General features: G+C 38.0%; 2 long non-coding RNA genes across 2 annotated transcripts in view; both read left to right on the forward strand.

Moving 5' to 3' along the window:
• LOC116657088 overlaps nt 1-13,483 on the forward strand; it is a 63,125-nt gene extending 49,642 nt beyond the window's left edge. Inside the window, exon 3 of the long non-coding RNA XR_004312022.1 lies at nt 13,362-13,483. This is a non-coding gene — a long non-coding RNA (uncharacterized LOC116657088). The remainder of the gene's footprint in view (nt 1-13,361) is intronic.
• Nucleotides 13,484-22,412: 8,929 nt separating this feature from the next.
• The window catches only part of LOC116657089, a 116,062-nt gene continuing 112,154 nt past the window's right edge, over nt 22,413-26,320 (forward strand). Inside the window, exon 1 of the long non-coding RNA XR_004312023.1 lies at nt 22,413-22,629. This is a non-coding gene — a long non-coding RNA (uncharacterized LOC116657089). The remainder of the gene's footprint in view (nt 22,630-26,320) is intronic.

A 26,320-nucleotide genomic window follows, 5' to 3' on the forward strand; every position in this document is an offset into this window, starting at 1 on the left:
GGATCTCTGATAACAGTCTCTAAATCTTCTGAGCCTCAGTCCTGCATGTGAATATGCTGGTTCTGGTGGTCATTCTAGGCAGAGTCTCTGACTTTGCTTTCTTCATCTGTAAAGTGGTAATACTATAGGCCCTATGGGGAATTGGGGAGATTAAATGTGGTGGGTTTGTAGACTTGAGTAACAGAGTGTTCAACAAATAGTCAACACGCACTCTTGTGTTGGTTGCCTAAGCCAAAACTCCTACCATATTCTCAAGGTGGATGTTGGGTTGATTTGATGTTGGTATGAGCTTTGGATGGAAACTCTCAGGAGTGAGTAGTTTTCAAGCTGTGCCTACTTGGATCTGAAGAATCATGGAGGGGTGGGGGTGAACCCTGGCATCATGCCCTTTGTGCATGTTGACTGACTTCAATATGCCCATCTGGCTTCCCGTGGTTTTTGTTTGCTGTGAAGCATTCCTCATCCCACAGGATCCTGGAGCAAGGCCTCATCTTGCAGCCATCACTGCCAGTCGGTGGGCTGATGGCGTGCTTCACTCCTCAGTCAAGCCTTAATGGGAAAAAGATTGCTTCACTTCAAGAGAAGTGTGGCTCAGAGTCTTGGCAGGACACACACGGCTCCCTCTCATGGGACAGTGGAGGAACATTTAATAAAAATGCAGAGTTGTTTATAAAACTGTGGGTAGGGTTAAGGGAAACCAGTAAGGGGTGTTGTAGAACCTTGTGCTTAGCTACAGAGGGGCTGTATCAGGCCAAACTTGAAGGAGCCAGGAGGCAGAACCTGAGAATCACTGGACCTGGAGAGGAGCGTGCAAGCTGCACTTCAGGGCTTCCTGATGGGAGATGGGGCCTTCAGTGGAAACCCACTGAAGAAGAAGAAGGAACAAGGAGGGGACAAGGATAGAAGAAGGAAAATAAGCATTGTGACTTCACTCTCAGATCTCTTGATGACATCCGTGATTGGCTTCATTCAATAGAAAGTCAGAGAGCAAGGGAGCCTCTGGGTAGAGGCCATGAGGGTCAGCCTCCTGGGACCACAGAGGTTGGTAAAGAAGTAGACAGAGTCGATCTGGAGAGCAAATGGAAAATATCCAGCACGAAAAAATCACTTGGTTTGGATCTCAAAACCTTTCCTAAATGACTGCCTCTCCGGCTCCTAAATTTGGAAGGTGTTTTGGAAGAGACATGACCAACCTGTTGCCCTTCAAATTCTACACTCATAAACTCAAATATTACAAAGTCCTCCTCCTTCCTAAATGTCTTTCTTTCGCTGTGACATTTCTCCAACCCGCATCTTATAACAGCTCTATAAAAATGTGTGGGAGTTAAGAAACCCATACAAGAACACTAACCAACACCTTGCAATAAGCAAGCCATGCTGCTAGGCAGTGAACACAGGTTAACCCTCAGATTGTGCACCCGAGGCTCTGTCCTCTAATAGGAAAGGAGAAAACTAAACTTGAAGTTCATCATTTTCAATGTAACCATAAATATTACAGTGATACATTATCATGGAAAACCAGGTTAGGCTTTGCATTATTAAAGTTGGGAAATGGTTAACCCTCATCTGAAAAAAGTCATTTACACCAAGAAAAAGGATGTGGTATAATGACAGTCGGAGGGAGGTGGGCATGGTCTTTTATAGTGAACGAGAGGAAAGAACGTATTTTACACAAACCAAAGTGTTGGCCAGATGTCTGAGTCTCTGGATTTGGTTGTTTTGAGGCTCTGCCTGACTAATTTTAAGCCCGTAAGGTAAGGAAGAGGTGAAATCAAAATAAAGAAGCCACCCCCACAGAAGCAGCCCCAAGGACCTGTGTAGGTGTACCCCTGAATCTAAACAGAAGACTGACACCAAAATAGCCTGCAGACTCAGTGGTAGTAGTGGGCAAGGCAGAGAAGGAAAAGGACAAGGCAGGGGGTGGTAATCAGTCACTTGTCATCTTATAACCCCAACAGAGATAGTCTTTTTCACTTTTTAGCTGACTGGTCACAGACAAGACATTTGGCTGCAGAGGCAAGAACACTCGGTGTAGTAGAAGTTGGGATTTAGGGAACTCTCCTGGTTTTAAATTGGGAAACCTCTCTTCTTCAAAAGGAATTCATTGACTGATTTACCTACTGTAAATTTTTTGCCGTTTATATATCTAATACTTCTGTAGGAAACCTGAAGAAACACACACACACAAAATAGATAACTAGTGAAATGTGAGACATCTTTTACCCAATCTCACAAGGATTTCTGCAGATGACTTTTCGGTAAATCTGTATATATATTTGGTTTGTGTGCCTTTTTTCCCCCTTGGATATATTTATAATTATACTATAATTATCATTTCCTCTCAATTCCTGTCTTAAAAACCTATAATCTAAAAGAATCGTTCGTTCATACAATATAATGTGTATGTGCAGTCAAACTGTAATAATTCTACCTAATGAAACTGAAAAAGGAAAAAATAAAAGAATAGTTCATACTCAGGGACATACATTAAAGTCAATTGTAGATTTTATTTTTTTAACGTAATTTTAAAATAAAGTAAAAACAAGCTTTTCCTTGAAAATGACTTAGTATATATGAAGTGAATGGACCCTGGGCATCTGTAGATTTTTTTAACCACCTGAGATGATTTGGATCTATATCACTGATTGTGAATCAGTACATTTTAATGGAAAGGAAAAATAGCAATGGATTCCCTACAATATGAATACAAACATCTTCATTTTTAAAACAGCATCTGGATTTTTTTTATTGTAAATATTTTCCTTTATCACCAAACAATTCCTTTTTATCATTGTGAAATATATATAACATAAAATATATCATTTTAACCATTTTTAAGTGTACAACTTAGTGACATTAAGTACATTCACAGTGTTGTGTAACCATTACCACTATCTATTTCCAGAACTTTTTTCACCACTCCAAAAAGAAACTTTATAACCGTGCCTTGCATATTCCAAACCCCGGGAGAAAAATAATGCTTTGAAACATTATTTCATGTTAACTACAAAATAGATTTATATGGATATGCTATTATTTACTGATCCATTATTATAGCTTTGGACAGTTATGTTGTTTCCAGATTTTTCTAAGACTTCAGTAAATGTTGGTGTATGTGTTGTGTGTGTGTTTCTGTTTGGTTCTTTGTATTTTCTATTTCTATGCTGAAATGTTCTATTTTTTGTTTGTTTCAAGTGTGCGCAGTTGCTTGTTGGATCTTGTGTGTAATAGCTGCTCTAAAGTCTTTATCATGTAATTGCATACTTATATTCATATATCTATAATTCATATATATTATATAACATAATTCATATATGATATATAGTTATATATAGTATATAAATACATATGTTTTTATATAATTGTATGTATAGTATGTATACATAGTATGTATACTACATATACAATATATAATAAACTGTATATAATTGTACAGTATATAATTCACCTCTATATTATTATATCCTTGAAATAAACTCATAGAAGTGAATTTACTGACTCATACGTGCAGTATTTTAAAGCTTAACACTCTTAACAAAATAACTTGGTTAAATTTCTGTCCTTGGATAGATAATTATATCTAGTAATTCTGATTTCTCTTAAGTAGCTTATTAATAAAGAATATGTTTCTTTTACATGTTTGTTAGCCATTTTTATTTTATAAATTGTCAAGATACTTGTTTATCTACCTGAGTCTTATTATTCACTTTATTCATTTATTTAACAGTAATATAGAATACTTACCTTTTGCCAGTGATATTTGCTGCAAATATTATTCCTAGTTTCTTGTCAGATTATTAATTGTATTTTTTATTTTCAAAATACAAAATGTGACACGTTTAAATAAGTGATTAAAATCTTTAACGTTCAGGATTGTTGACTTTTGTTCTTAAAAAGTTTTCCAAATAGTCAATAATCACTTCCTTTTTTAGATATTTATGATTTAACTTTTTTCCATTTAACTCTTAGAGGTATCTAGAATTGATTTTGAGATTTTATATTTAGTGAAAAGTAAACTTTTTACCCTCAAATAACTAACCCATTGCCAGATATCTGTTTGTTAAAAATATTCCCCACTGATGTATGATTGCATCTTCAACATGTGTGTCAGAGTGCAGTGTGCTAGCTAGGTCTGTTGCAAGACCACCTGTTGTGTTTCAATAATTATCTTTCTATTCTTGTACCAGTGCCACACTGTTATCATTTCATTGATTTTTAACTTTTCTTTTTTATTATGGAGAATTTCAAGAATATACAAGATAGATATGATTATATTGTAAAATCCTATGTGTTCATCACCCAGAGTCAACACTACATGTTTTTCAAGAACATAATAAAAAAGCACAGAAGAAATGGCAAAGAAAAAGGAGAGAGGAGGCTAACAATCCTACCATTGCCTCTTAGTCATTTATGACTTAGTCTCTATCAGTAAAATAAGTATAAAATAATAAGACCCATGTAACATAATAGAGGAAAGACAGTTGTTTCAGGAATACTAGCTAAGGAGAGCCAGAACAAAGAGTACATGAGGTTCTGCTATTCCTGAAAGGCAGGACACAAAGAAAGCCTAAGTCATATAAGAAGCATGTGAGTTCATAAGATGTGATGAACCTTTTCTTTACATGAAATTCAAAGAGGAATGTTTTATTTAAACAACGTGGAACAAAATGAGCAACGTCCTCCAAAGCAGAGTTGCAAAAGATAACAAAGCAAACTTTAGATTACTTTTTCTCTTCTCAACTTTGGATAAAAACCAAAGTCTGTTTTTAATCACTGTCTTGAGTACATTTCAACTAAGAGCTAAAGTAATATCATCCAGGTATGTAGTTGTTTTGTTTTGTTTTTAAGATGCTTACTGAATCTAAGATCTTAAGCCAGAAGTTTTTAATTAATGGTACCTGTGTCATGGCAAAAAGACTGATAAACATATCATTGTCCTTTTCTTAGAAAAAATGGGAGATTGAGCCACCTTGCTTTTGACCAGTGATACTCAAATGTGGTGTCGGACTTTTTATGTAGCTGTTCAATGAATCAAAAAATGCATGTATTAAAGTTCTTGCTCCAGATAAGATGGAATAAGCACACCCTACCCTGTATCTTCTGTCTAACACAGCTGTAGAATCTGGACAGAATGCATAGAGCAGCTATTTGAGGACTCTGAAAACTGATTAGTAACAGGTGGACTAGGAAAGAAGACTAGAATTTGAAGTGCCACCAAAATGGCTGTGGCTTTATTAATTTTTCCCTTTCAGCATCCCCTGGCCTGAACACAGTGCAGCCTAAAACCCCAAAGAGAGCACTAAGGTGCAGACAGAGCTTCAGGAGCAGCCTTCTAGTCCCGGCTTGAGAAGGAAAAGGGGCCTCCTAATGCTTGGACACAGTGTGGAAATCTTGTTTTACCTTCTTTTCTTTCTTCCCTTGGTTCTCTCCCACCGTGTTCCCTAGGCAATCCCATATGGCAATGACAGAAACTGTAGCTGGAGCTAGCAGAAGCCAAAACTCTGAGGAAGGGCACCTTTCTCTTCAACAGTTGGAGATGTGATGCTAAGACAGTGAAGTGCCCTCTCCATTGCTTTTGATTATTTTGTGTGTGTGTGTGTGTGTGTGTGTGTGTGTGTGTGTGTATGTGTGTGTATTCTTACTGAAGTATAGTTGGTTTACAATGTCATGTCAAAATGTACAGCATAATGCTTCAGTCATATATCAACATACATATATTCATTTTCATATTCTTTTTCATTATAGGTTACTACAAGATACTGAATATAGTTCCCTGTGCTATACAATATGAACTTGTTGTTTATCTATTTTATATGTATTAGTTAGTATCTGCAAATTTTGAACTCCCAATTTTTCCTTCCATTCCTCTTCCCGCCCTGGTGAACATAAGTTTGTTCTGTATATCTGTTGGTCATTTTCTGTTTTGTAAATAAGTTCTTTCTCTTTTTTTTTAGATTCCACATATAAGTGATATCATATGGTATTTTTCCTCTCTCTTTCTGGCTTACTTCACTTAGAATGACAATCTCCAGGTCCATCCGTGTTGCTGCAAATGGCATCAATTTATTATTTTTATGGCCAAGTAGTATTCCATTGTATAAATATATCACAACTTCTTTATCCAGTCATCTGTCAGTGGATATGTTGGTTGTTTCCATGTTTCGGCTATTGTAAATAGTGCTGCTATGAACATTGGGGTGCATGTATCTTTTTTAATTAAGAGTCCCTCTGGAAATACGCCCAGGAGTGGGATTTCTGGATCATAGGATAAGTCTATGTTTAGTCTTTTGAGGAATCTCCATACTGTTTTCCATCATGGCTGCACCAAACTACATTCTCACCAACAGTGTAGGAGGGTTCCCTTTTTTCCACACCCTCTCCAGCATTTATTATTTGTGGACTTTTGAATGGTGGCCATTCTGACTGGTGTGAGGTGATCCTTCGTTGTAGTTTTGATTTGCATTTCTCTGATAATTAGTGATATTCAGCCTTTTTTCATGTGCTTTTTAGCCATTTGTATGTCTTCATTGGAGAATTGCTTGTTTAGGTCTTCTGCCCATTTTTGGATTGGGTTGTTTGTTTTCTTTTTTTTACTATTAAGTTGTAGCATTTGATTCTTTCTCTGTCCTCTGCTGCTTGAGCCCAGACATGGGTGTAGTCATAGATATGCGTGACAGAAAGAGTAACTAAAGCCCAACCATCAGACTAGAGGGCCAAAAAGAGGTACCCAAGGGAAATGAAAGCACCCAGAGAGATTGCAGAGGAGAAACTCAATAAAGAATCCCCATAAAGTGATTTATGAACACATGGACTCACCCTGAGCTATGTGTGCGGATTCTGATTCTGAGCAAACCAAAGACTGTGATAATTGAACTAACAGATAGACCATGGCCAAGGTCTAAAATTAACCACTGAGTAACATGAATGTCGGACAGATCCTAACAGCACTGCAAAGGCTTTAAAAGATGAACTAATATTGGAAACAGTATCATAGATTGGAACTTGTGGTCTGAACCTAACCACTTTGATTATTGCCTACTAAAAGAAAAATATCAACAGTTTAAATGACACAGTCTTATAGTATAATATTCAAAATGCTCGAAATACATTCAAATTACTGTACGTACAAGAAATGAGAAAAACCTCAAACTGCATGGAAAAGGCAATCAACAGACATCAACACCACAATGACACAGATATTGGAATTATCTGGCTAAGACTTCAGTAGAGGCTATTATATAAATATTCCAACAAGCAATCACAAACACTTTTGAAATAAATTTAAGAAATACAATGTCTCAGCAAAGAAATAGAAAGTATAAAAAAGAACCAAATAGAAATTTAAGAACTGAAACATGCAATAACCAAGAAAAAAAAAAAACCTCCTTATATAGATCAATAGCAGATTGACAATGACAGAAAAAACAGTGAACTTGAAGATAGGTCAATAGAAATTATGAGGAACAATAGAAAAAAATTTTTTAAAAATGAACAACACTTCAGGGACATTTGGATCACTAACAAAAAAGGTCTAACATTTATGTCATCAGAGTCCCAGGAGAAGAGAAGGAGGAGTACAGTGCTGAATAAATATTTGAAGAAACAGTAGCTGAAAACTTCCCAAGTTTGGCAAAAGACATTTATCTACAGATTCAAGAAGCTTGTCAAGACTCAAACTAGAGAAAGCCAAAGAAATTCAAGACTAAACGTAACCAAATTACTACATTGAAGACAATGAAAATTTCTTGAAGGCAGCCAGAGAAAAACAGTACATTACCTAGAGGACAACAATGAGTCACATGACTGCTGATTTCTCATCAGAATACCATGGAGGCAAGAAGAAAGTAACATGTTTTTAAAGTGCTGAAAGTAAAGAACTGCTAACCGAGAATTCTGTATCCAGTGGGAAAAAATCCTTGAGGAATGAGGGTAACATAAAAATATTCTCAGTGAAGGAAAAGTAAAAGGATCCATTGCCAGCACATCTGCCCTAAAATAATTGCCAAAGGAGATTCTTCACCAGAGGGGAAATGACACTAGAAGAAAAAATTGAAACATCAGGAGTGAAGGAAAAGCAATAAAAAATAGTAAGTATCTGGTAAATATAAAGAACTCTCAACTGGGTTCTTTAAAATATACTTGATGACTGAAAGCAAAAGTTGCAACATCATACGTAGGGTTTTTAATGTATATGATATGATAAATAACACAACTATAATATAAAGGGTGGATATAATAACACCTACATAGTTGTAAAGTTTCCACATTTCACTTCAAGAAGTATTAAAATATTACTTCTAAATAAAGTGTGGGACATCAAGTATGCATATACTTTAATCATTAGAGCTATCACTTTATGTTAAGAGATAAAATCAGAATCACAGAGATAAACTTAAGTGGAATGCTGAAGATGTTTAGATAACCCCCTCCCAAAAAAGGTAGGGAAATAGATGATGAAATTAAACTAGAAATCATTAAAAGAAAAACAGCAGAAAAACTCTCCAAGTATTTGGAAATTAAACCACTCTATTCTAAATAATCCATAAGTCAAAAAGGAAGTCTCAAGGGAAATTAGAAAATATTTCAAACTGAAAGCAAATGAAATAAAACATTTTAAAAATTGTGGAATGCAGTTAAAGTGGTCCTTAAAGGGAAACCTGTAGCATTAAATACTTATATTAGGGAAGAAGAGAAGTTTTTAACCAATACTCTTAAGTTTCCACAATAAGAAACTAAAACTAGAAAGGCAAAACAAATCCAAAGCAAGGAAAAGGAAATAAGTTATAAACGTAAGAGCAGAAATTGATAAAATAGAAAATGGAAAAACAATATAGAAAAACGATAAAACCAAATGCTGTTTCTTTCTAAAGAGCAGTAAAAATTAATCATTCTCTAGCAAGACTGACAAAGAAAAAAAAAATGAGAACAGACCAGCAATATCAGGAATGAGAGGAGGATTATCAGTGCGGACTCCACAAACACTGAAAGGATAATAGAATGGCACCAAAAATCTTTACATATAAATTCAGCAACTTAGAAGTAATGGACCAATTCCTTGAAAACCATAAGCTATCAAACTTACCAAGATGAAATAGATAATGTGAGCAGTCCTAAAACTATTAAAGAAATTGAATTTGTATTTAAAATAGATTATAAAAAAGAAATCTCCAGGCTCATCTGTTTGACTGGCAAATTCCACCAAACATTTGAAGATTTAACACCAATTCCACACAATCTCTTCCAGAAAAATAGAGGAGGAGAGAACACTTCCTCACTCATTTAATCAGACCAGTGTCAACCTGGTGGCAAAACCAAACAGGCAATTCTCAAAACAGAAAACTGTAGGCCAATATCAAGGACATAGATAAAAATCCTCAACAAAATATTAGCAAATTGAATCCAACGCTGTATAAAATGATAACATGCCATGAACAAATGGGATTTATCTCAGGAATACAACACTGGTTTAGTATTTGAATGTGAGTCACTGTAACCTACCATGTTAGCAGTCTAATGAAGAAAAATGACATAATCATTTTAATTGATACAAAAAGTTCAACATTATAAAACAATCTAGGAATAAAATGGAACTTTCTCAACATTATAAAGGCATCTACAAAAAACACCTTCAGCCAACATCACATTTACTGGTGAAAGACTGAATATTTCCTCTAAGATCAGAAACAGGGCAAGAATGTCCACTCTTACCACCCCTTTGCAACATCATACTGAAAGCCCTAGCCAATACAAGAAGACAATAAAAGGGAAAAGGCATGCACATTGGAAAGGAAAAAATAAAACTGTCCCTATATGCAAATGACATGATTGTCTATGTAGAAAGTTACAAAAAAATCTATACAAAAACTCCTGCACCTAATAAATGAGTTTAACAACATTGCAGTGTAACAATATAAGAAAATCAAACTATATACTGGCAATGCAAAATTGAAACTAAAAAAAAAAATTAAGTACCATTTACAGTAGCTCCAAATATAGATGTTATTTAATAAAATATGAATGGGGTCTGCTTGTTGAAAATCATAAAATACTCATGTTTATAGGACCTCTATTCATAATCACCAAAAAACTAGAAACTAGGTTTCCTTCAACAAGGAATGAGTAAATAAACTGAGATATATATCTAGAGTGAAATACTACTCAGTGATTTTTACTTAAAGAATGAACTGTTTGTATATAGAATAGCATGGATGAATCTCAAAGGCTTTGTGGCAGATAAAGGGGAAGCGCTATACTGTCAGAAGAAGCCAGCCAAAACGGAAGCTTTAAATAAGATTCGGAGTCTCATAATACCCAAATACCCATGTCTAATCATAAACCAGTCATCATACCAAGAACCAGGGAGATCTCAAACAATGAAGACACTCAATATATGTTAATACAAAGATGGTAGTGGTGTTGGATTTATCTGATAAAGCATTTAAAGCAACCATCATAAAAATGCTTCAGTGAGCAATCATGAACAAAATTAAAACAAATTTTATAAATAAAAGTCTCAGCAAAAAAAAAAAAATACACACACACACACACACACACACGAAGGGTCAAATGGAAATTTTAGAACTGCAAAACACATTAATCAGATATTTAAAACTCAACAGCAGAATGGAAGGGACAGAGGAAAGAATCCATGAACTGGAAGATGGAATAATAGAAATTAACCAATCTGAACAAACGAGAGAAAATAGACTGACAAAAATGAGCAGAGCTTCAGAAATCTATGGTAATACAACATTCATTTCATCAAAGGAAAAGTACAGGGCTAAAAAGTACTTGGAAGAATTAATGGCTGAAAACTTCCCAAACTGGCTAAACAAATAAACCTACAGACTCAAGAACCTAAGCAAACTCTGAACAAGATAAACCCCCCACAATTCACAAGATACACAATGGTCCAACTTCTAACAATTAAACTCAAATAGTCATGAAATTAACAAGAGAGAAATGATACCTATGGGGGAAAAACAATTTGAATGACACTGTATTTCTCATCAGAAACCACAGAGACAAGAAGGAAGTGAAACAACATTTTTCAAGTACTGAAAGAAAAGAACTGTTTACTCAGAATCTTATATCTATTCAGCAATAAAAAGGACATCAAGACAATTCTCTTAACAAAGAGAATTTGTGACTAAAATAATGGCTAAGTAAAGTTCTCTAAAGAGAAAGAAAATAATAAACTCAGAACATCAGGAAAGAAAAGACTATAAGCAAAAATATAGGTAAATATAAAAGACTTTCCTTTTTTTGAGTTTTCTAAATTATGTTTAATGATAGAAACAAACAAAAAAACTACAATAATGTCTGATGGAGTTCTAAGTGTATGGAGAGGAACTATTTTAAGACACGTATATTGTAAAAAGGGAACAGGCTAACAGGACGTAAAGAGAGAGAAGGTTCCTGCACTCCACTTAAACTGGTATAATGATGACACCAGTAGAATGGGAAGTTGTGTATATATAATTGTAATACCTAAGGCAGCAGTTTAAATAGCTATTAAAATCAAAATGAAATTCTGAAAAATATTCAAGTAACTCATAAAAGTCAAGAAAAAGAAAATGAAGATATCAAAATCACAGAAAAAAATTTAAATGACAGACTTAAGCCCTAACATATAATTTCTTTAAATATAAATTGTCTATATCCACCAATTAAAAGTAATAGTTTCTGGACTATAAAAGAATTCTCAAACTCTGTAGTAAAAAAAAGCCAATTAGAAAATGAGCAAAAGACATTTCCCTGAAGAGGATATATTGATGGCAACAAATGCATGAAAAGATGTTCAAGTCATCGACCATTAGAAAAATGCAAATTAAAACCATGATAAAGTATCACTATACACCTATCAGAATGGCTACAATTAAAAATAGAGACCAAACTGGAATTTGACACAACATTGTAAAATGATTATAAATCAATAAAAAATGTTAAAAAAAAAAAAAAAAAAGAGAGAGAGAGACCAAATACTGCAGAGGGTGTAAAGAAAATGGACCATTCATACATTTCTGGTGAGAATGTAAAATGGTACAGTGTCATTCTGGATAACAATTTGGCAGTTTCCCAAAAGGTTACATACTGCATTATTCTACTGATTAACATTCTTGAAATGAGAAAATTGTAGAAATGGAGACCAGGTTATTGGTTGCCCAGGTGGAAGGAGAGGATGGAGGTGGGAGACAAGTGGATATGGCTATAAAAGGACAACATGAGAGATTCTTGTGTTGATGGAAATGCACTGTATGTTGATTGTATCAGTGTCAAAATTGTGGTTGTGACATTGCACTATTGTTTTACAACATATTACCGCTGGGAGAAACTGAGTAAAGGGTTCATTGGACCTCTCCATGCTATTTCTTTCAGCTGCATGCAAATCTACAGTTATCACAAAATAGAAAGTTAAATTCTTTTAATATATTTGGGGGTGGGCAGTGAAGGATGCTTCTGGCCAAATGATTTGTAATTCCATGGACTGTTATTTTAATGTATGGTTAAGGGCTACTTCATAGTAACTTAAGAAGTTAGTTATTCAGACTTCTTAAAACTTGATATTCATTCATTAGAACTAGATTACTCTGGCTTTTAATTCTGAATTCTAGGAAAGCTGCCTGCCATGCAGGGTTTCACTTGCAGTTCTGATCGTGGAACCCCTGAGCTGTGGGAATAGAATACATGATACTGTGTTATCTTACCTGCCTATAATTTTCAATTTCTCCTAGTGGTGTTTTTTTATCTTAAATTACTCTTGGTTTAGCCTCACAAGATTAATTGAGTTTGTGGGGGTTGCTGGCTTAATTTGACATTGTTTAGGAATTCCTAATAGTATAAGCAGTATGTCTAGCCTGTAACTTTCCAGTAACTCCACTTGTACGTATCTTTTGTGTTGTGGTTCAAAATGAGTCTTCCTTACTGAATTGCTAAAACCAACACGTACACAATCCCAAAGAATTTGCTTAGATACTGACCCTTCATTGTTATCACTGAACCGTCTTTTCAGTGGAAGGTGGGTTAAGAGCCTGGTTGGATTGGCTGGGAGATCTTTTGCTCCACTAACCTCCCATGGCGAAAGAAGTATGAAAGCCTTGACTTTAGACTCTCTGATTTGACTCTAGTTTTCCTAACTGAGTTTAATAGCAAAAAGTCCAGATGAGGAGTGCTAGCAAATGCAGATACTGTGTTATTGAATGAAACAAGGCCCAGAGACATTGAACACCAACTGCGTTAACAGCAATGCTGACTGCTATTGTGAACGTTAGTGATTCTGACTTGCGTTAATGTCCAGGTGGAGGCTCTCCCTATCTCAGTCCAAAGATGCACTGTTAAAAATACATTTTCATTTCCCACAGAACAAAGTGAGCTTTGTACACTTGCTGGTGCCATTTGTGGCAGAGAAGGACTTTCTCGGGTTGCTCTGGAATGATGAAGAGCGTGTCCCTCATCCAAGAACTGAAATGATACCTTCAGGTGAGTCCGGAGTCCAAATCCTCAAAGGAGGGATTTAGGAAAGCATTTGAGAGGATCAGGTTTAAACCAAACCATCCCTTAAGAAGAAATTCCATTTAAGTTCTCTCTTTAAAACAGGAAATTAAACAGAGTCATTATAAGGCAAACTCAAGAGAGTGGTAGCACCATCCCTCCCCCCTGTTAGTTGCATGAATTTCACTTTGGGTCATCTGTGAATTGCGAACTCTGTTTAAATTTGATCCTGGTAACCATAGCTCATTTCAAGTGCAACAATCAGGACTCTAGGCAAAATGCGTCATTTTAGAAACATGTCATATACCTGAAGTACAGCTCCTTGCATAATTATCAAGATGTAAGTCTCTTGGAGTATTATTTTAAGTATTTCATTAAATTCATGGGCTTATTTCCAAAACTTGGAGCAGTTGAGAGGGCCAGATTATAGAATATGAATTCTTTCAAGACCCAAGTAGAGTTAACATAACATTAAAATTACTTGAGCCAAGCCAGAAAGCTGAAATGGTGAAGCAGGCATTGGTGGGCACCCTTTCCAGATGTTTTTATTTTTAAGTTTCATTAAGTGAATATCCGCTGAATAGCCAATGCCATGTAAATGCAGCAAGACCGAAACCCCGCCCAGTAAATAACTTTTTCAGTTGCTTTCAACAAAGCCTTCTCTCCGCAACTGAATTGCATATTGTTCTTTAGGAAAACAAGAAGAAAGACTTCATACACATCCTCTTAAATTCTTACCAGGACAGAATGTTGGTGAACGCTCCTCTTGAAGCATTTAATGGTGAATGCTTAAAATTAATCTTATTTTTTGGAGTTTTTTTTTTTTTTTTAATGTGAACAAAAACGCAGGATTGGGGAGAAATTGTTCAACTCAGTCGATCTTCACTTGCTTTATTGTAATAGATCAGAGAGTTAAAGAAGACCTAGAGGTGGGAGTTTATTGGAGACATAGAAGTGCCTGGTGTGTTTAAGGAAGACCAAGGGGTCAGTGTTAAGGGGCAGAGAGAGGGCGGCGGGTAGCTGTAAGAGATGAGGTTGAGGTAACAGGGTGGGACTGTATCAAGTCTTGCAGCCCAATGGAAAGACTTTGGGGGTTTTTGCTCTGAATAAGAAAAGGAACAATCAAAGGCTTTCCAGCAGAATAGTGACAAGATTTGGCGCTGAAAGTGGAATCGACATCCCTGGATCCCCACATCCCTAAATGGAAATCAGGGACTGTTGAGGAGAGGGGAGGGGAGCACATGCTGGGGAGACAGCCAACAATGTGTACAGCACACTCAATTTTCCCACAGTGAATGATAGAAAGAAAATAAAACAAAGCATGCTTTTGAAACTAGGAATACTCACACATGTGTAACACATACAGAGAGAGAGAAGGAGAGGAAGAGAGAAATTTTGCATCCCGAATACCTTTGTAGCCGTGACAAAGTGAACCAAGTACAGAAACAAAAGAATTAAAAATCACTGAAGTGCTTTGATCAAAGCTAACTTTTTTTTTTAATTAGGGTCACTTTGAGGAGTTTAAACTCCTCAGGAGTACATCTTCTTAGTTCCATCTGTCCAATGTTTCAGGAAACAGTCTGTTTTGGCAGTTAACTGTGTCTACAACTCTTACATAAAATATGTTAAACATCTGTCCCTGATCAATTTAAATATCACTGCCTTTATTGTGTCTCATGCTGGCCCATCAAAATATAACTTACAAAAGATTTCTTTTTTCCCAGCCAGACTTAAGAACTGCTTCTTTGCAGCATAATCATTCTCTCAGGACTAAAAAGGAGATTTTCTAAGTATGACAGTTAATTCAGTTTCTTTGTGGACAGGTATCATTAATTTGGGGACCACATGGGATGAATGTGACTCAACCCCTATTTAAATATATGTCCACTCCTGTTTGCAGCTTGTAGCTCAGAGATATTTCTTTTTGTCTGCCAGGGCAACCCTGAACCCATCTCCATGAAAGAATGAACTTCCATCAGTACTAACATGGTGACCAGGGTGGAATCTCCAGCCAGGCATGATTCTGATACTCCCAAGGCAGCCCTTAGGAAAGGTCCTCTCTGCATACAACACCACGAATACTACCCATTATTGAGACTCTACTGTGGGCCAGGTACTGAGCTGAGCTCTTCACCTTTAATAGGCCAGCTTCACCCCTTTATAGCTTGAGTAATATACTTGATCCTTCTAAGCCTCAGTTTCCTCATCTGTAAAATGGGGAGAACCTCATAGGGTTGTTGTGGAGATTAAATAAGTTAATACATGTAAAGTACCTAGAGCAGTACCTGGTATATCGTATGTACTAAATGTTTAGCCTATGAATTATGTAACTGAATAACCCTTACAACAAAGTTGTAGTACCATCATGTTCCCCATCTTATTGATTGAAGGTGAGAAAAGATAAATGACAGTAGCAGTGATCATGACTAGTACTAATAAGTGGGCTAAGCAGGTTATATACAGTATCACTAATGTTGACCACACCCTTATTCCCATCGGGAAACCAGCCTCAAAGAGGTTAAGATCACATAGCTGGACTGATGGAGCCAGGATTCAAACCAAAGTCTTCCAATAGAAATATCTCTTCTCTCTGTTACACCAGGCTACCTCCTTCCATGTTTGGTCTACATAGTAGAAATCAATTCTAAATTGAATTTTCTCCAAATTGGCCACTAGGTTTTAAATACCTTTTGTTCTTCAGCTGACCAACTCAGTAAGTTTGGCATCTGAAGATCACAATCTTTTTCATTTCTTAAACGGTATCTTTTTTCTCAAATGTGATGCTTTTTTTCTGTTTCTTCTCTTGGTTGAAAAGTTAGTGATTTTAAAAGTGGGATTTGAAAGTGTTTCTTGATATTAAAGCCTATCTCAGGAAATGACCTGGCTGGGGAGGATGGATGGTGCACTGAATATGGGTTGAACATAGGCAGTCCCTGCAAACCCAGAGCCAATATTTTCTTGCTTGAGCAACAAGCTTCAGAGCAACAGAATATTGATCAGAATAGTGATGTGAGCACAGGTAAGAACAATGTTTCTTACAGTGAGGTTCAGGAATGATTCTGCATCAAATCCCCTTGGCTAATGGTTAGAAAAGGTGCAGATTGCTGGGTGGGGCTGACTGAATCTAGACATTTGGAGGTAAGAGCCAGGCTTCCACACCGTAACAAGTTCACTTTGTGATCCTTAGACACAGTATAGGTTGGAACTTTTTGCTTTACATATCTGACTCTTTCTCATCCTCCTCATCTTTAGAACAGGCACCTCGAAGAAGAATGGACATCTTTACCCTTAAGCAGTCAGACAACAGGAAATCTCTTACCACCAGTCCAGGAAAGGTTGAGAGCAGAGAGAATGGGAAATTACAGTCCAGAGAGACCGCTTCTTCCTCAGGCTCTAATCCTCTAGAGCTTGGTTTATGTAAGAAATCCAAGCCTATAAACTCAGTGTCTCAGAGACTCCTAGATACAGGTCTTTTCCCGCATCCCATCCCAACCTGCTTGGCTACAAATGGTCAGGCTACAGGAGAGAAGAAAGCCTGGGCCTCCTTTCAGCCTGCCTAATGCTGTTAATACAACTTTATGACTCCATAAACTGCAGGTGACATTTGTATATCCTGTTCCTGATTAGAACCAAGCTCCACAATGAGATGGTAGGATTGGCATGGGAAATACAAATCATACTTACGGCCCGAGCATTGAAGACTCGTGATGGGTTTTCTTTGGCTAAGCACTTTATGTGCAGCATCTCATTTTATCCTCCCAACATAAGAGGTAGGTCTTCTTTTATTCCCATTTTGTAGATGAGGAAACAGAGGCACAGAGAGGTTGAGTGATTTGCCCAGAGTATTCACACAATGGGATGGAAGTGCAGTGCTGTATCCTAATTGCTCTGCTGGACAGCCTCAGAGGTTTGACCCCAATTAGTCTCAGGATCCCATATGGTAGTAACCAATCAGTTAATTCAGTCAGATACACATATGTGGAAAACAACCAAAAAGGGAGTATGTTATTATCCACATGCCTGTGATGTTTGAATTTGGCTGTGACTGGGTCTAAGTTGAAACTGAGCAGCAGCAAGTGTCTGAAGGGCAAACAGATCACAATCTGGTGAAAACGGATTGTATTTCAGTTTATAGGGATTCTGTGCCTTTTTTCCCGGGATTGGGACAAACCACCAAAGTCACAGCCAGCCTTGGATCTGTGTTGTTAAAAGCAGCTGACATTTGTTGGGTGATCACCATGTGCCAAGCACTGAGTGGAAAATTCCTGTACACTTCCTCATTTAACCATCAAAACAAGCCCAGTACAGTGATCCATTCCCCAGATGAGGCAAACGAAGTATAAAGTGGATTCAGGCTTCAAAGTGAAGTCTGTGTGACCCCAGAGCCTAGGATATCCTGCTGTATTCATCAGGGTTCTCCAGAGAAACAGAACCAATAGGATATATATAAGTATATATGAGATTTCTTATAGGAATTGGCCCGTGTGGTTACAGAGGCTGAGAAGTCCCATGATCTGCTGTCTGCAGCAGAGAATCAGAACAGCTGCTGGTGTAATTCACTCCGAGTTCAAAGGCCCAAGAACCAGGGAAGCCGATGGTATAAGTTCACCGGTGTCCCAGGGCTCAAGCAAAAAGAGCACATTTGTCCTTCCTCTGCTTTTTAGTTCTGCTCAGGCCCTCAGCAGATCAGATTGTGCTCACCAGCAATGGTGAGGACAACCTTCAGTCCATTTACAGATTCAACTACTAATCTCTTCCTGTGACACCCTCTCAAACACACCCAGAAATAATGTTTTCCCAGCCATCATGGCATCGTTTGGCCCAGTCAAGTTGACACGTAAAAGTAACCATCACACCTGCTTTTCCAGCATGGACTAGATGGGGTAGAGGTCAGTGGGAAGAAGCAGGAGACGGGAATTCCAGTTCTAACTTCACCGTTTCCACACTTGGGAATCCTATGATCATTCCTTGTCTGCATCTGGACTTCAGTCTCTCCCATTCAGAGCTGGAGGTATTGCCCTAATTCTCTTACAAACCACCGACCACCCTTTCAAAAACCTGGAACTTATCACAATAGAAACCAACAGTGTCTTTTTTTTTTTTTTTTCTGAGAAATACAATTTTCTAGGCATTCTGTTGTCATAACAGCCACATATGATAAGCTTTAAGGACCTGAACTGTAGTGGCCTTACACAAATGCCTCAGATGCTGATGTCCAATTTTGTCTTGTAACTAGCATAAAGTTCTCATGTTCCACCAAGATATCTTCTCCCCACTCCTGGGGTGAGAACTGCTCCACTTAATAAAATTTTTAATTTCATCTCTTCTGACACTAAAATTCGACCAGCCTATGACCGTGTTTCTCAGAGAAAGATCCCCGGGGGCGGGGGGTAGGGGGTGTAGTTTCTGTAATTTACACATCATGTTCCAGGTATCTGTTGCTTTTTTAATACAAACAAAATCTCTTGGCTGGTAAGAACACCCAGAAAATAGAGAAAGCATTGTAAGATGCTTAAAATACGTTGAGAAACAAATGCACCAGTGATAATTAATAAAGCATATCATCGAATAAAACAGGTAATTAACTATTATAATGGAAATATAAACAGAGCCTAATTAGCAGAACTTTTCATTATTGTCTCTTGGCTGCGGACAGTCAACATTTGGTATGTTGCTATCACACCCATGTGCATAATTTCTCAGTTGATTTTGGCCCAGCTGTCTGGGTAGTAGTCAAGATGTCCAAACAGTTGAGGGCAGTCACAATGCTGAAGTTTTGTATCCATACCATTTCGAACGAGCCAAAGACAACATGAGTATGAATTGGAAGTGTTCTATGTTATCAAGCCAAGCTTCTTATAAGAATTGCCTTCATCTGATGTTTGTGTTCCAGCGGTTTCCGTAATTCCATAGAAACAACCCTTCGCCCCACACTTTCCATTGCTCTAGAATGAAAAAGAGGCCGAGTTCCTCTGTTGGCTGCAGTCTGGCTTCCAAGCCCATCAGTCTACCAGATCTGCTCAGGATAGAGCTTCCAATGACCACCATGTTGCCAAATCCAATAGACGTACTTTCCTCCTTATCCTTCTTGACTTCTTTAGTATTTTTACTCTGTTTACCACCTCCTCTTTAAAAGCACACCCTGTCCTGTGATGCCCACTCTCCTGGTTTTCCTGCTTGCCTTGTGGTACTCCTTGTCCATTTCCTTTGCCCACTTTCCTTCTCCCGCCCACTTGACGTGGGACGTCATTAGGGATCAGCCACATTTTCCCCTCCTTGAATAATCACCACAAACTCTCATACCCATAATAATTAAAATGGAACTGTTGTTTCCTTTACATTCTCACTGGCAATGACTTTGCCTCAGCTCCTGTCACTTGTCTCCTGCATTATTTCTACGCCTTCCTAAGTTTTCTCCTTCTTCCTAGATGACATCCCCCACCCCCTTCAATTTGTTCTGTGCCAGTATTTCCAAATTGCAGGTTTGACCGCATTTGTTCTTTGTTTTCTGTCCTCTAGGCTTCTTTTCACAAAGTCATCTTGAGTATGAGGCAGTTAGGGTAGTTGATAACTCATCGGGCCTGAGTAAGTCACTCCAGAGGTTGCGGTAATGGAGGCGATGGCTGCTGTCACAAATGTAGGCTTGCTTCCCGGGGCAAAGCCATGCCAAGGCCAGGCAGGGGAAAGGGTGGCTCCCCCAGCATCTTCCAGGAGCAGGAGTTTTTCCTGAACTATGACTGTCAAAATGCATTCTAATCATTAATAAACTGTTTCTTGTCAAGTTTCATTCTGGCTTAAAAACGGTATTTGGACAAATACTACAAGTAGGGAGAATCAGTAATCACCAGATTCAAGGATACCAGGGAAATCATTGGCCCATATTTTCATTTTACCACCAGCCTATCCCAGTGCCTGCTTCATTAGGACTAGATTAATGTGACACCAAACCCAAGGTAACAGGAACCTAGGTGGAAGCTGAATTCTCTCTTACATAAACAAAGTCTAAAGGTAAGCCGCCCAGGGCTGCTGGGATGCTCCCTGGTCATCAGACACGGGCTGCTTCTGGCTTCCTGATCCATCACCATCAACACACTACTTCGGCCTCATGATCCTACCTGATTACCTGAGCCCCAGCCTCCATGTCTGTATTCCAGGCAATAAGGAAGGACATAAAAGTTCAAACCACCTTCCATTAAGGACACTTCCTGGAAGTGGCACAGAGCACTCTCTTTGGATACCATTGGTCAAAGCTCTGTGTCATAATCACTATAGCTACACCATATAAGGCAGATGTAATCTTTCTTTTGGGCAGTCATCATCTCAGCTAAAGAAGAGGTATTCCATAATTAAGGAAGAAGAGGCAAGTTCGCCTATGAGAATACTATCAGCTTTTGCTGCAGCATCTGAAAAGTCTTTTGTTAGAGATGCAGACCTTTGGTTCTGAAAGATTTTCAGCAACAGACCCAACTGTATTAGGTACCATCATGATTCCTCAGCAGATATTGGTTTGTCTCATCCATTTAACATCAGGATCAAGGGGACATTAAGGCAAGAGGGAAGGTTACCAATAAGAGAAGAGTTATAAAACCAGAGGAGTAAGACATCACATAGATACCATTCACTTAATAATTTCAGGGAGGAAAGCTACAAAACAGAGAAGCTTGGACCAATCTTGGTCAGCTGTGTGACTTGGAGTCATTTTTCCTCATCTGTAAAAGGGGGATAATTGGGCTATAAAATCATGAGCATGTTTTAAAACCCTGAGTACCTTGCCCTGATGGATAGCAGACATTACTCAATGTTTCTATGACTAGCTACAAATATTAGCTCGAGCAAAAGTCACCAGAAAGAAACCAGGTTCTTAATGTAGTTCCAGTGTTCCATTAGCCCAGTTGATGACAGTTGCTTGTGGTTAGCTTCACGAAGGCAGAAGCAGGACCTTTTTGTTCCCCCATTGGACCCTTGGTGCCTGGTACAGCATCTGACATGTGATAGGTATTCAGGAAACATTTCTTGTACTAAATGAGTGAATGACCCAAAGGGATCTGATAAATTTTGCAGAAAATGGTTAAGTGATCCAGAGAGTTTGGTGGGGATGGGGAGAAGAGCTCATTAGCACACTTGATGCTGGCAAATTTTTGGCAAAATGGTGATTTTTTTTTTAAACAACCTTGGGAGTTTGACACTTTTTTGATTTTGAATATGGAGTTTTTAAGTTCTTACTTGATGCTTTGTAAATTAGGATGGGACAAAAGTGTCAACTGGAATTGATTTAATTAATTGGGGGAACAAAACACAATCAGAAAAATCTGTTACTTGGACTCATTAAATGACACACATGAAGAACTGAAAGCCCCGTGAGCTCTTGGCAACTTCCTCCAGGACAGATTGTTTTCCCCTTGAATTAAACAAGTGTAAATGTTTGTAAAATTCTTGAGACAATATGGTGACCACATGAATAAAGTCAGTAACAGCATTCTTTTTATAGGTTGTGGTACTCTGTTAACGAGATATTTATGGTGTCAGTGCCATATTCGTTACAGAACATTTAATATCCACCTGGACATTGCATCATGTAACCCCTGGAATATGTAAATATTTCTCACCAGCATTACCAATAGCTCATAAGGCAGCAATACCTTGTAATTTCTTTTTTCAGTTTTATAAGAAAATCATATATATTTGTCATCAGATGTACATTTTTCACATGCACCTCACTTGTCCCACATTTATATTAGCCTTCTGTGCCCTAGTAATCATTATAACAAAGACAGAGTCTCCATCAATGACCCAGATATGCAAGGAATATCATTTTATTTTTCTGTATATTGCCTTGGTTACCATTTTGAGTCTTCTTTCCACAAGGGTGGAAGAAGCTTAATCTCCACCAATTTAGGATCTTCCCTCTTTCCCCAGGGTTGCTGCTAAATTCTAAGGATGAGAGTTATACAGTGTCAAGGCCATAAGAGGAGGTTCATCTGCTCCCACATTGCCTCCTGTCCACATAGCAGATGCTGTGGGTGTCTCCTCCCTAACTGTCCAGGCTTCTCTGGGAAGAGTGGTTCATCAGTGAAGGGAAGTCCTCCTGAGAAGGATCCAAGTGTGAGCTTTCAGCAGCTATATGGGAGCAGTAGCCAGGTAAGAGAACCTGCTTGCTAACTATCTGTTCAGGTCACTGCTGCGCCAGCCTCTGCTTCTGCTCGTAAAGCATCTTCTGATCTGGCAGATGCTGTCCTGGTTCTGTGCCACTCTGGGTGCCAGGGGCACTCCTCCTGGAGTGTGGTGAACCTGATGAAGCTGCTAAGACCCGGTTTGCTGAGACGACCCTTTCTGGAATCTTGCTTCTGCATCGGAACTCTGCCTAGCAAAGTTGGGGGAACCTTGCCTCATGGTCCCAAAACCCTATCTGGGGAAAGTGTCATCCCCTCTCCAGGGGTCAAGCTAGAGTTGGAGGTCATACAGGTCAAAGGAATGAACCTGCATCTTAGCGTTCACGGCACACCTTTGACACTTCTGACCTCTCCCGAAATTCTTTCCTAATTTCAGGGGCAAAAACCTTGCTCTACTGGAATACGTTTTCTCCTGAATTTGTTGTCTATACCATGCATCTTTTCTCTTCCTTCATTGTCTTGGCCAGTGCTGTTCAATTGAGATACAATGTGAAGCCACGCATGTAATTTTCTAGTAGCTACGTTTTTTTCGAAGGAAACAAGTGAAATTAATACTAAGAGTATATTTTACTTAACCCAATAAAATATCATTTTGACATGTAATCAATTCTAAAACTTAATGGTAAAGTATTTTACATCCCTTTTTTGTACTAAGTCTTTAAAGTCCAGTGTGTAGTGTGTACATACAGCACACAGCCTGGCCACATTTCAGGCACTGAGTAGCCACTTAAGGCTGTTAGCTGCCATGCTAGTCAGCACAAGTCTATGCTGTGAGTCTTCCTTTCTATTTCTTTGTTGTCTGACTTTAGGAGTGCAATTTTTTAAATCTGCTTTTCTGTCAGTTCACTTATTCCCTGAGGCAGTGAACCCAGAACAGACAACTTCCCAAATGGGAAATGTGGTTCTGGGATAAAAAGAAACACTTCGAGAGGGATGGAGGAACAAAGAGTAGTAACTCGTAGATGTTATCCTGCCATTGTTTATTGATAAATTATTGATAATTTATTTATAGTAAACTTAACATTTATTACTTATTATATTTTACTATATTTTATTGTTACATTGATATAGTACATATTACTGTATATTAACTAGTAAACACTTACGTCATCCTATTATTTATTGAGTGCCTACTATGTGCACTTTATAAACCTTATTTCTAGGACTTTCATCAACCCTACACAGAAGGTATATTCAGATTTATCAACTGAAGACACAGGCTTATAGATGTTAAGTAACTTGAACATAGGGTTGATGGAGACAGCATTTCAAACCCATATCTTCCTGGTGGCCCCCAAATCCTTTGTCTCTCCCACTGAGCCATATCAACTTCTTTCTCTTCTTGCTTGAGCTAGCTTTGTTTGTTTCTCCCCCACATCATGACTTTCGTAGAGCATGTAGGACTAAAGACTGCCTTCTGCCCCTTTGTGACTTTGGTTGAATTAACTCTCAGAGTCAACAACCAGCAAACCCAGCAAGCCACGGAGCAGCTGTCAGAATGGCTGGTTCCACCCATGCTTGCCCTGGCCTTTGCCACCATCTCAGAGCAGGGCCACCACTGCCTCCCATGTCAAGAGAACCTTCATTTCTGATAAATGACGGTGGTTGGGATTGAAAAATTCCTGTCCAGCCCTTGGCAGCAAGCTGCAGGTTCCCTGCCTCAAACTGACTGCCTACAGTTCACGGGCACAATTGGATGTGAGCACTGGGTTCTCAGCCATCACTCAGGGCGCAATAGAGACCTGACTTGGGGTTTTAATCCTGCCTTAATCTTTTCTATAATAATTTTCATTCTTTATCTGAAGACAGCTATTTCTTTCTATTCCAGTCTGTGCTACACAGATCGAGTTTTCTTATTTCCTTTTTTAGAGAGGGCAGTCCACCAAGTTCAAAGGGCTGCTTCAACTACTTGCTTTGCTTTTGTTTAACTCTTGGGTTAGTTTCCAGCATTTGGATTTGATTTTCTCCTTATTAACAATCTTGGGTTAGATCACTTTTTCATTTACATACTACTATATAAATGATTATTTGTATATCTTACTCATTTTTAGCAACTTAAGGGAAGAGATCTTATCTTAGCAACTTTGTTTTCCTTTTCTCAACACCCGTCATATAACATATAGTTATCTGGGGGAGGGTACAGCTCAGTGGTAGAGTGCATGCCTAGCATGCATGAAGTCCTGGGTTCAATCCCCACCCAGAACCTCCATTAAAAAAAAAAAAGAAAGAAAAAACTAACTAAATAAACCTAATTACCTCCCCCTACAAAAAATCTATTCATATATCTTTATCTATATCTATATCTATATCTATATCTATATCTATATCTACACACACACACACACACACACACACATACACATACATACATATATATAGTTATCAAGCCCCTCCCAGGGACAGGCCAGCCTCAGAAGATACAAAGAAAGACACAATTTGGTCCTTACCCCAAGGAGCTTAGAGTAGTGTTTCTTAAAATGGAATCAATTTTATAGGAAAAAGGGATTCCTTGGGCAAATAAATGTGAAAAACACGGTATTAAATTAACACGACCTTCACCCCTGAACACTGCAGGCTTTCTCAGAGACTTTAATATGCTAATGTACACCGTGAAGCTCCACAAGGGAGGATAAAATATGTAGTGTTTCCTGAAGTGTTTTGACCATAGAACTGTTTTTATGGGGTGTCATCTCATGGGACAAGTGTTTTATGAAACTTGCTTTAGGGAATGGTGGCTTAGAGACAGGGGGAGAGACATGGAAAAGCAATTGAAATAATATCAGCTGACGATTATGGAATTCTTACTCTGGGCCAGGCTCTGTGCAGATGCTGAGAAAAGGGAACCCTCCTGAGAGAGGGCAAGAGGACATCACCAGGAGGGGGCTCTTAAGCTGCTGATTGAAAGATTGAGCAAAGACTTTATTATAGAGAGCTTTAAGACTGTTGAGAAAATGAGTTTAAAAGATATATCTGCATTCAATTTGATATATACTATAATCATAAATTGTAATGGCTTTTTTTGTTTCTATGTTCAGGATCCAATTTGTAAATAACTCAAAATGGAATTGTGCTAGTCTGAATAATGACCCCCAAGATGTCCATGTCCTAATCCCCAGAAGCCATAAATATGTTGTCTAATATGGCAGAAGGGACTTTGCAGGTGTGATTGAGTTAAGGATCTTGAGGTGGGAAGATTGTTATGGATGATCCAGGTGAGCCCAGTATAACCACAAATGTCCTTATACGAAGGAGACAGAAGATCAGAGAGACAAAAGTCAAAGTGAGCACAAAAAGGAGGGAAAGATTTGAAGAGGCTGCATGGCTGGCTTTGAGGATGGAGGAAGGAAGACACAAAAACAAGGGGTGTAGGCAGGTTCTGAAGCTGCAAAGGACAATGAAGTAGATTCTCCCCTATTTCAGACTTCTGACCTCCAGCACAGGAAGATAATTCATTTGCATTTTTAATCCACTAAGTTTGTGGTGTTTTGTTACAGCAGTTGTGTAGCAATAGCAAACTAAGGCAGGAATATATTTTTTATTTATTTTTAAAACCATACCCTTAAAAATAAATAGCAACTCCAAATAGCTTTTGTTTGTGTTGAGTTAGAGCCACCAATATTTGCTATGAGAAATTCAAACTAAGATTGTGTTAAATAATT

Source organism: Camelus ferus, chromosome 17 (genome assembly GCF_009834535.1).
Source record: "Camelus ferus isolate YT-003-E chromosome 17, BCGSAC_Cfer_1.0, whole genome shotgun sequence".
Taxonomy (NCBI): domain Eukaryota; kingdom Metazoa; phylum Chordata; class Mammalia; order Artiodactyla; family Camelidae; genus Camelus; species Camelus ferus.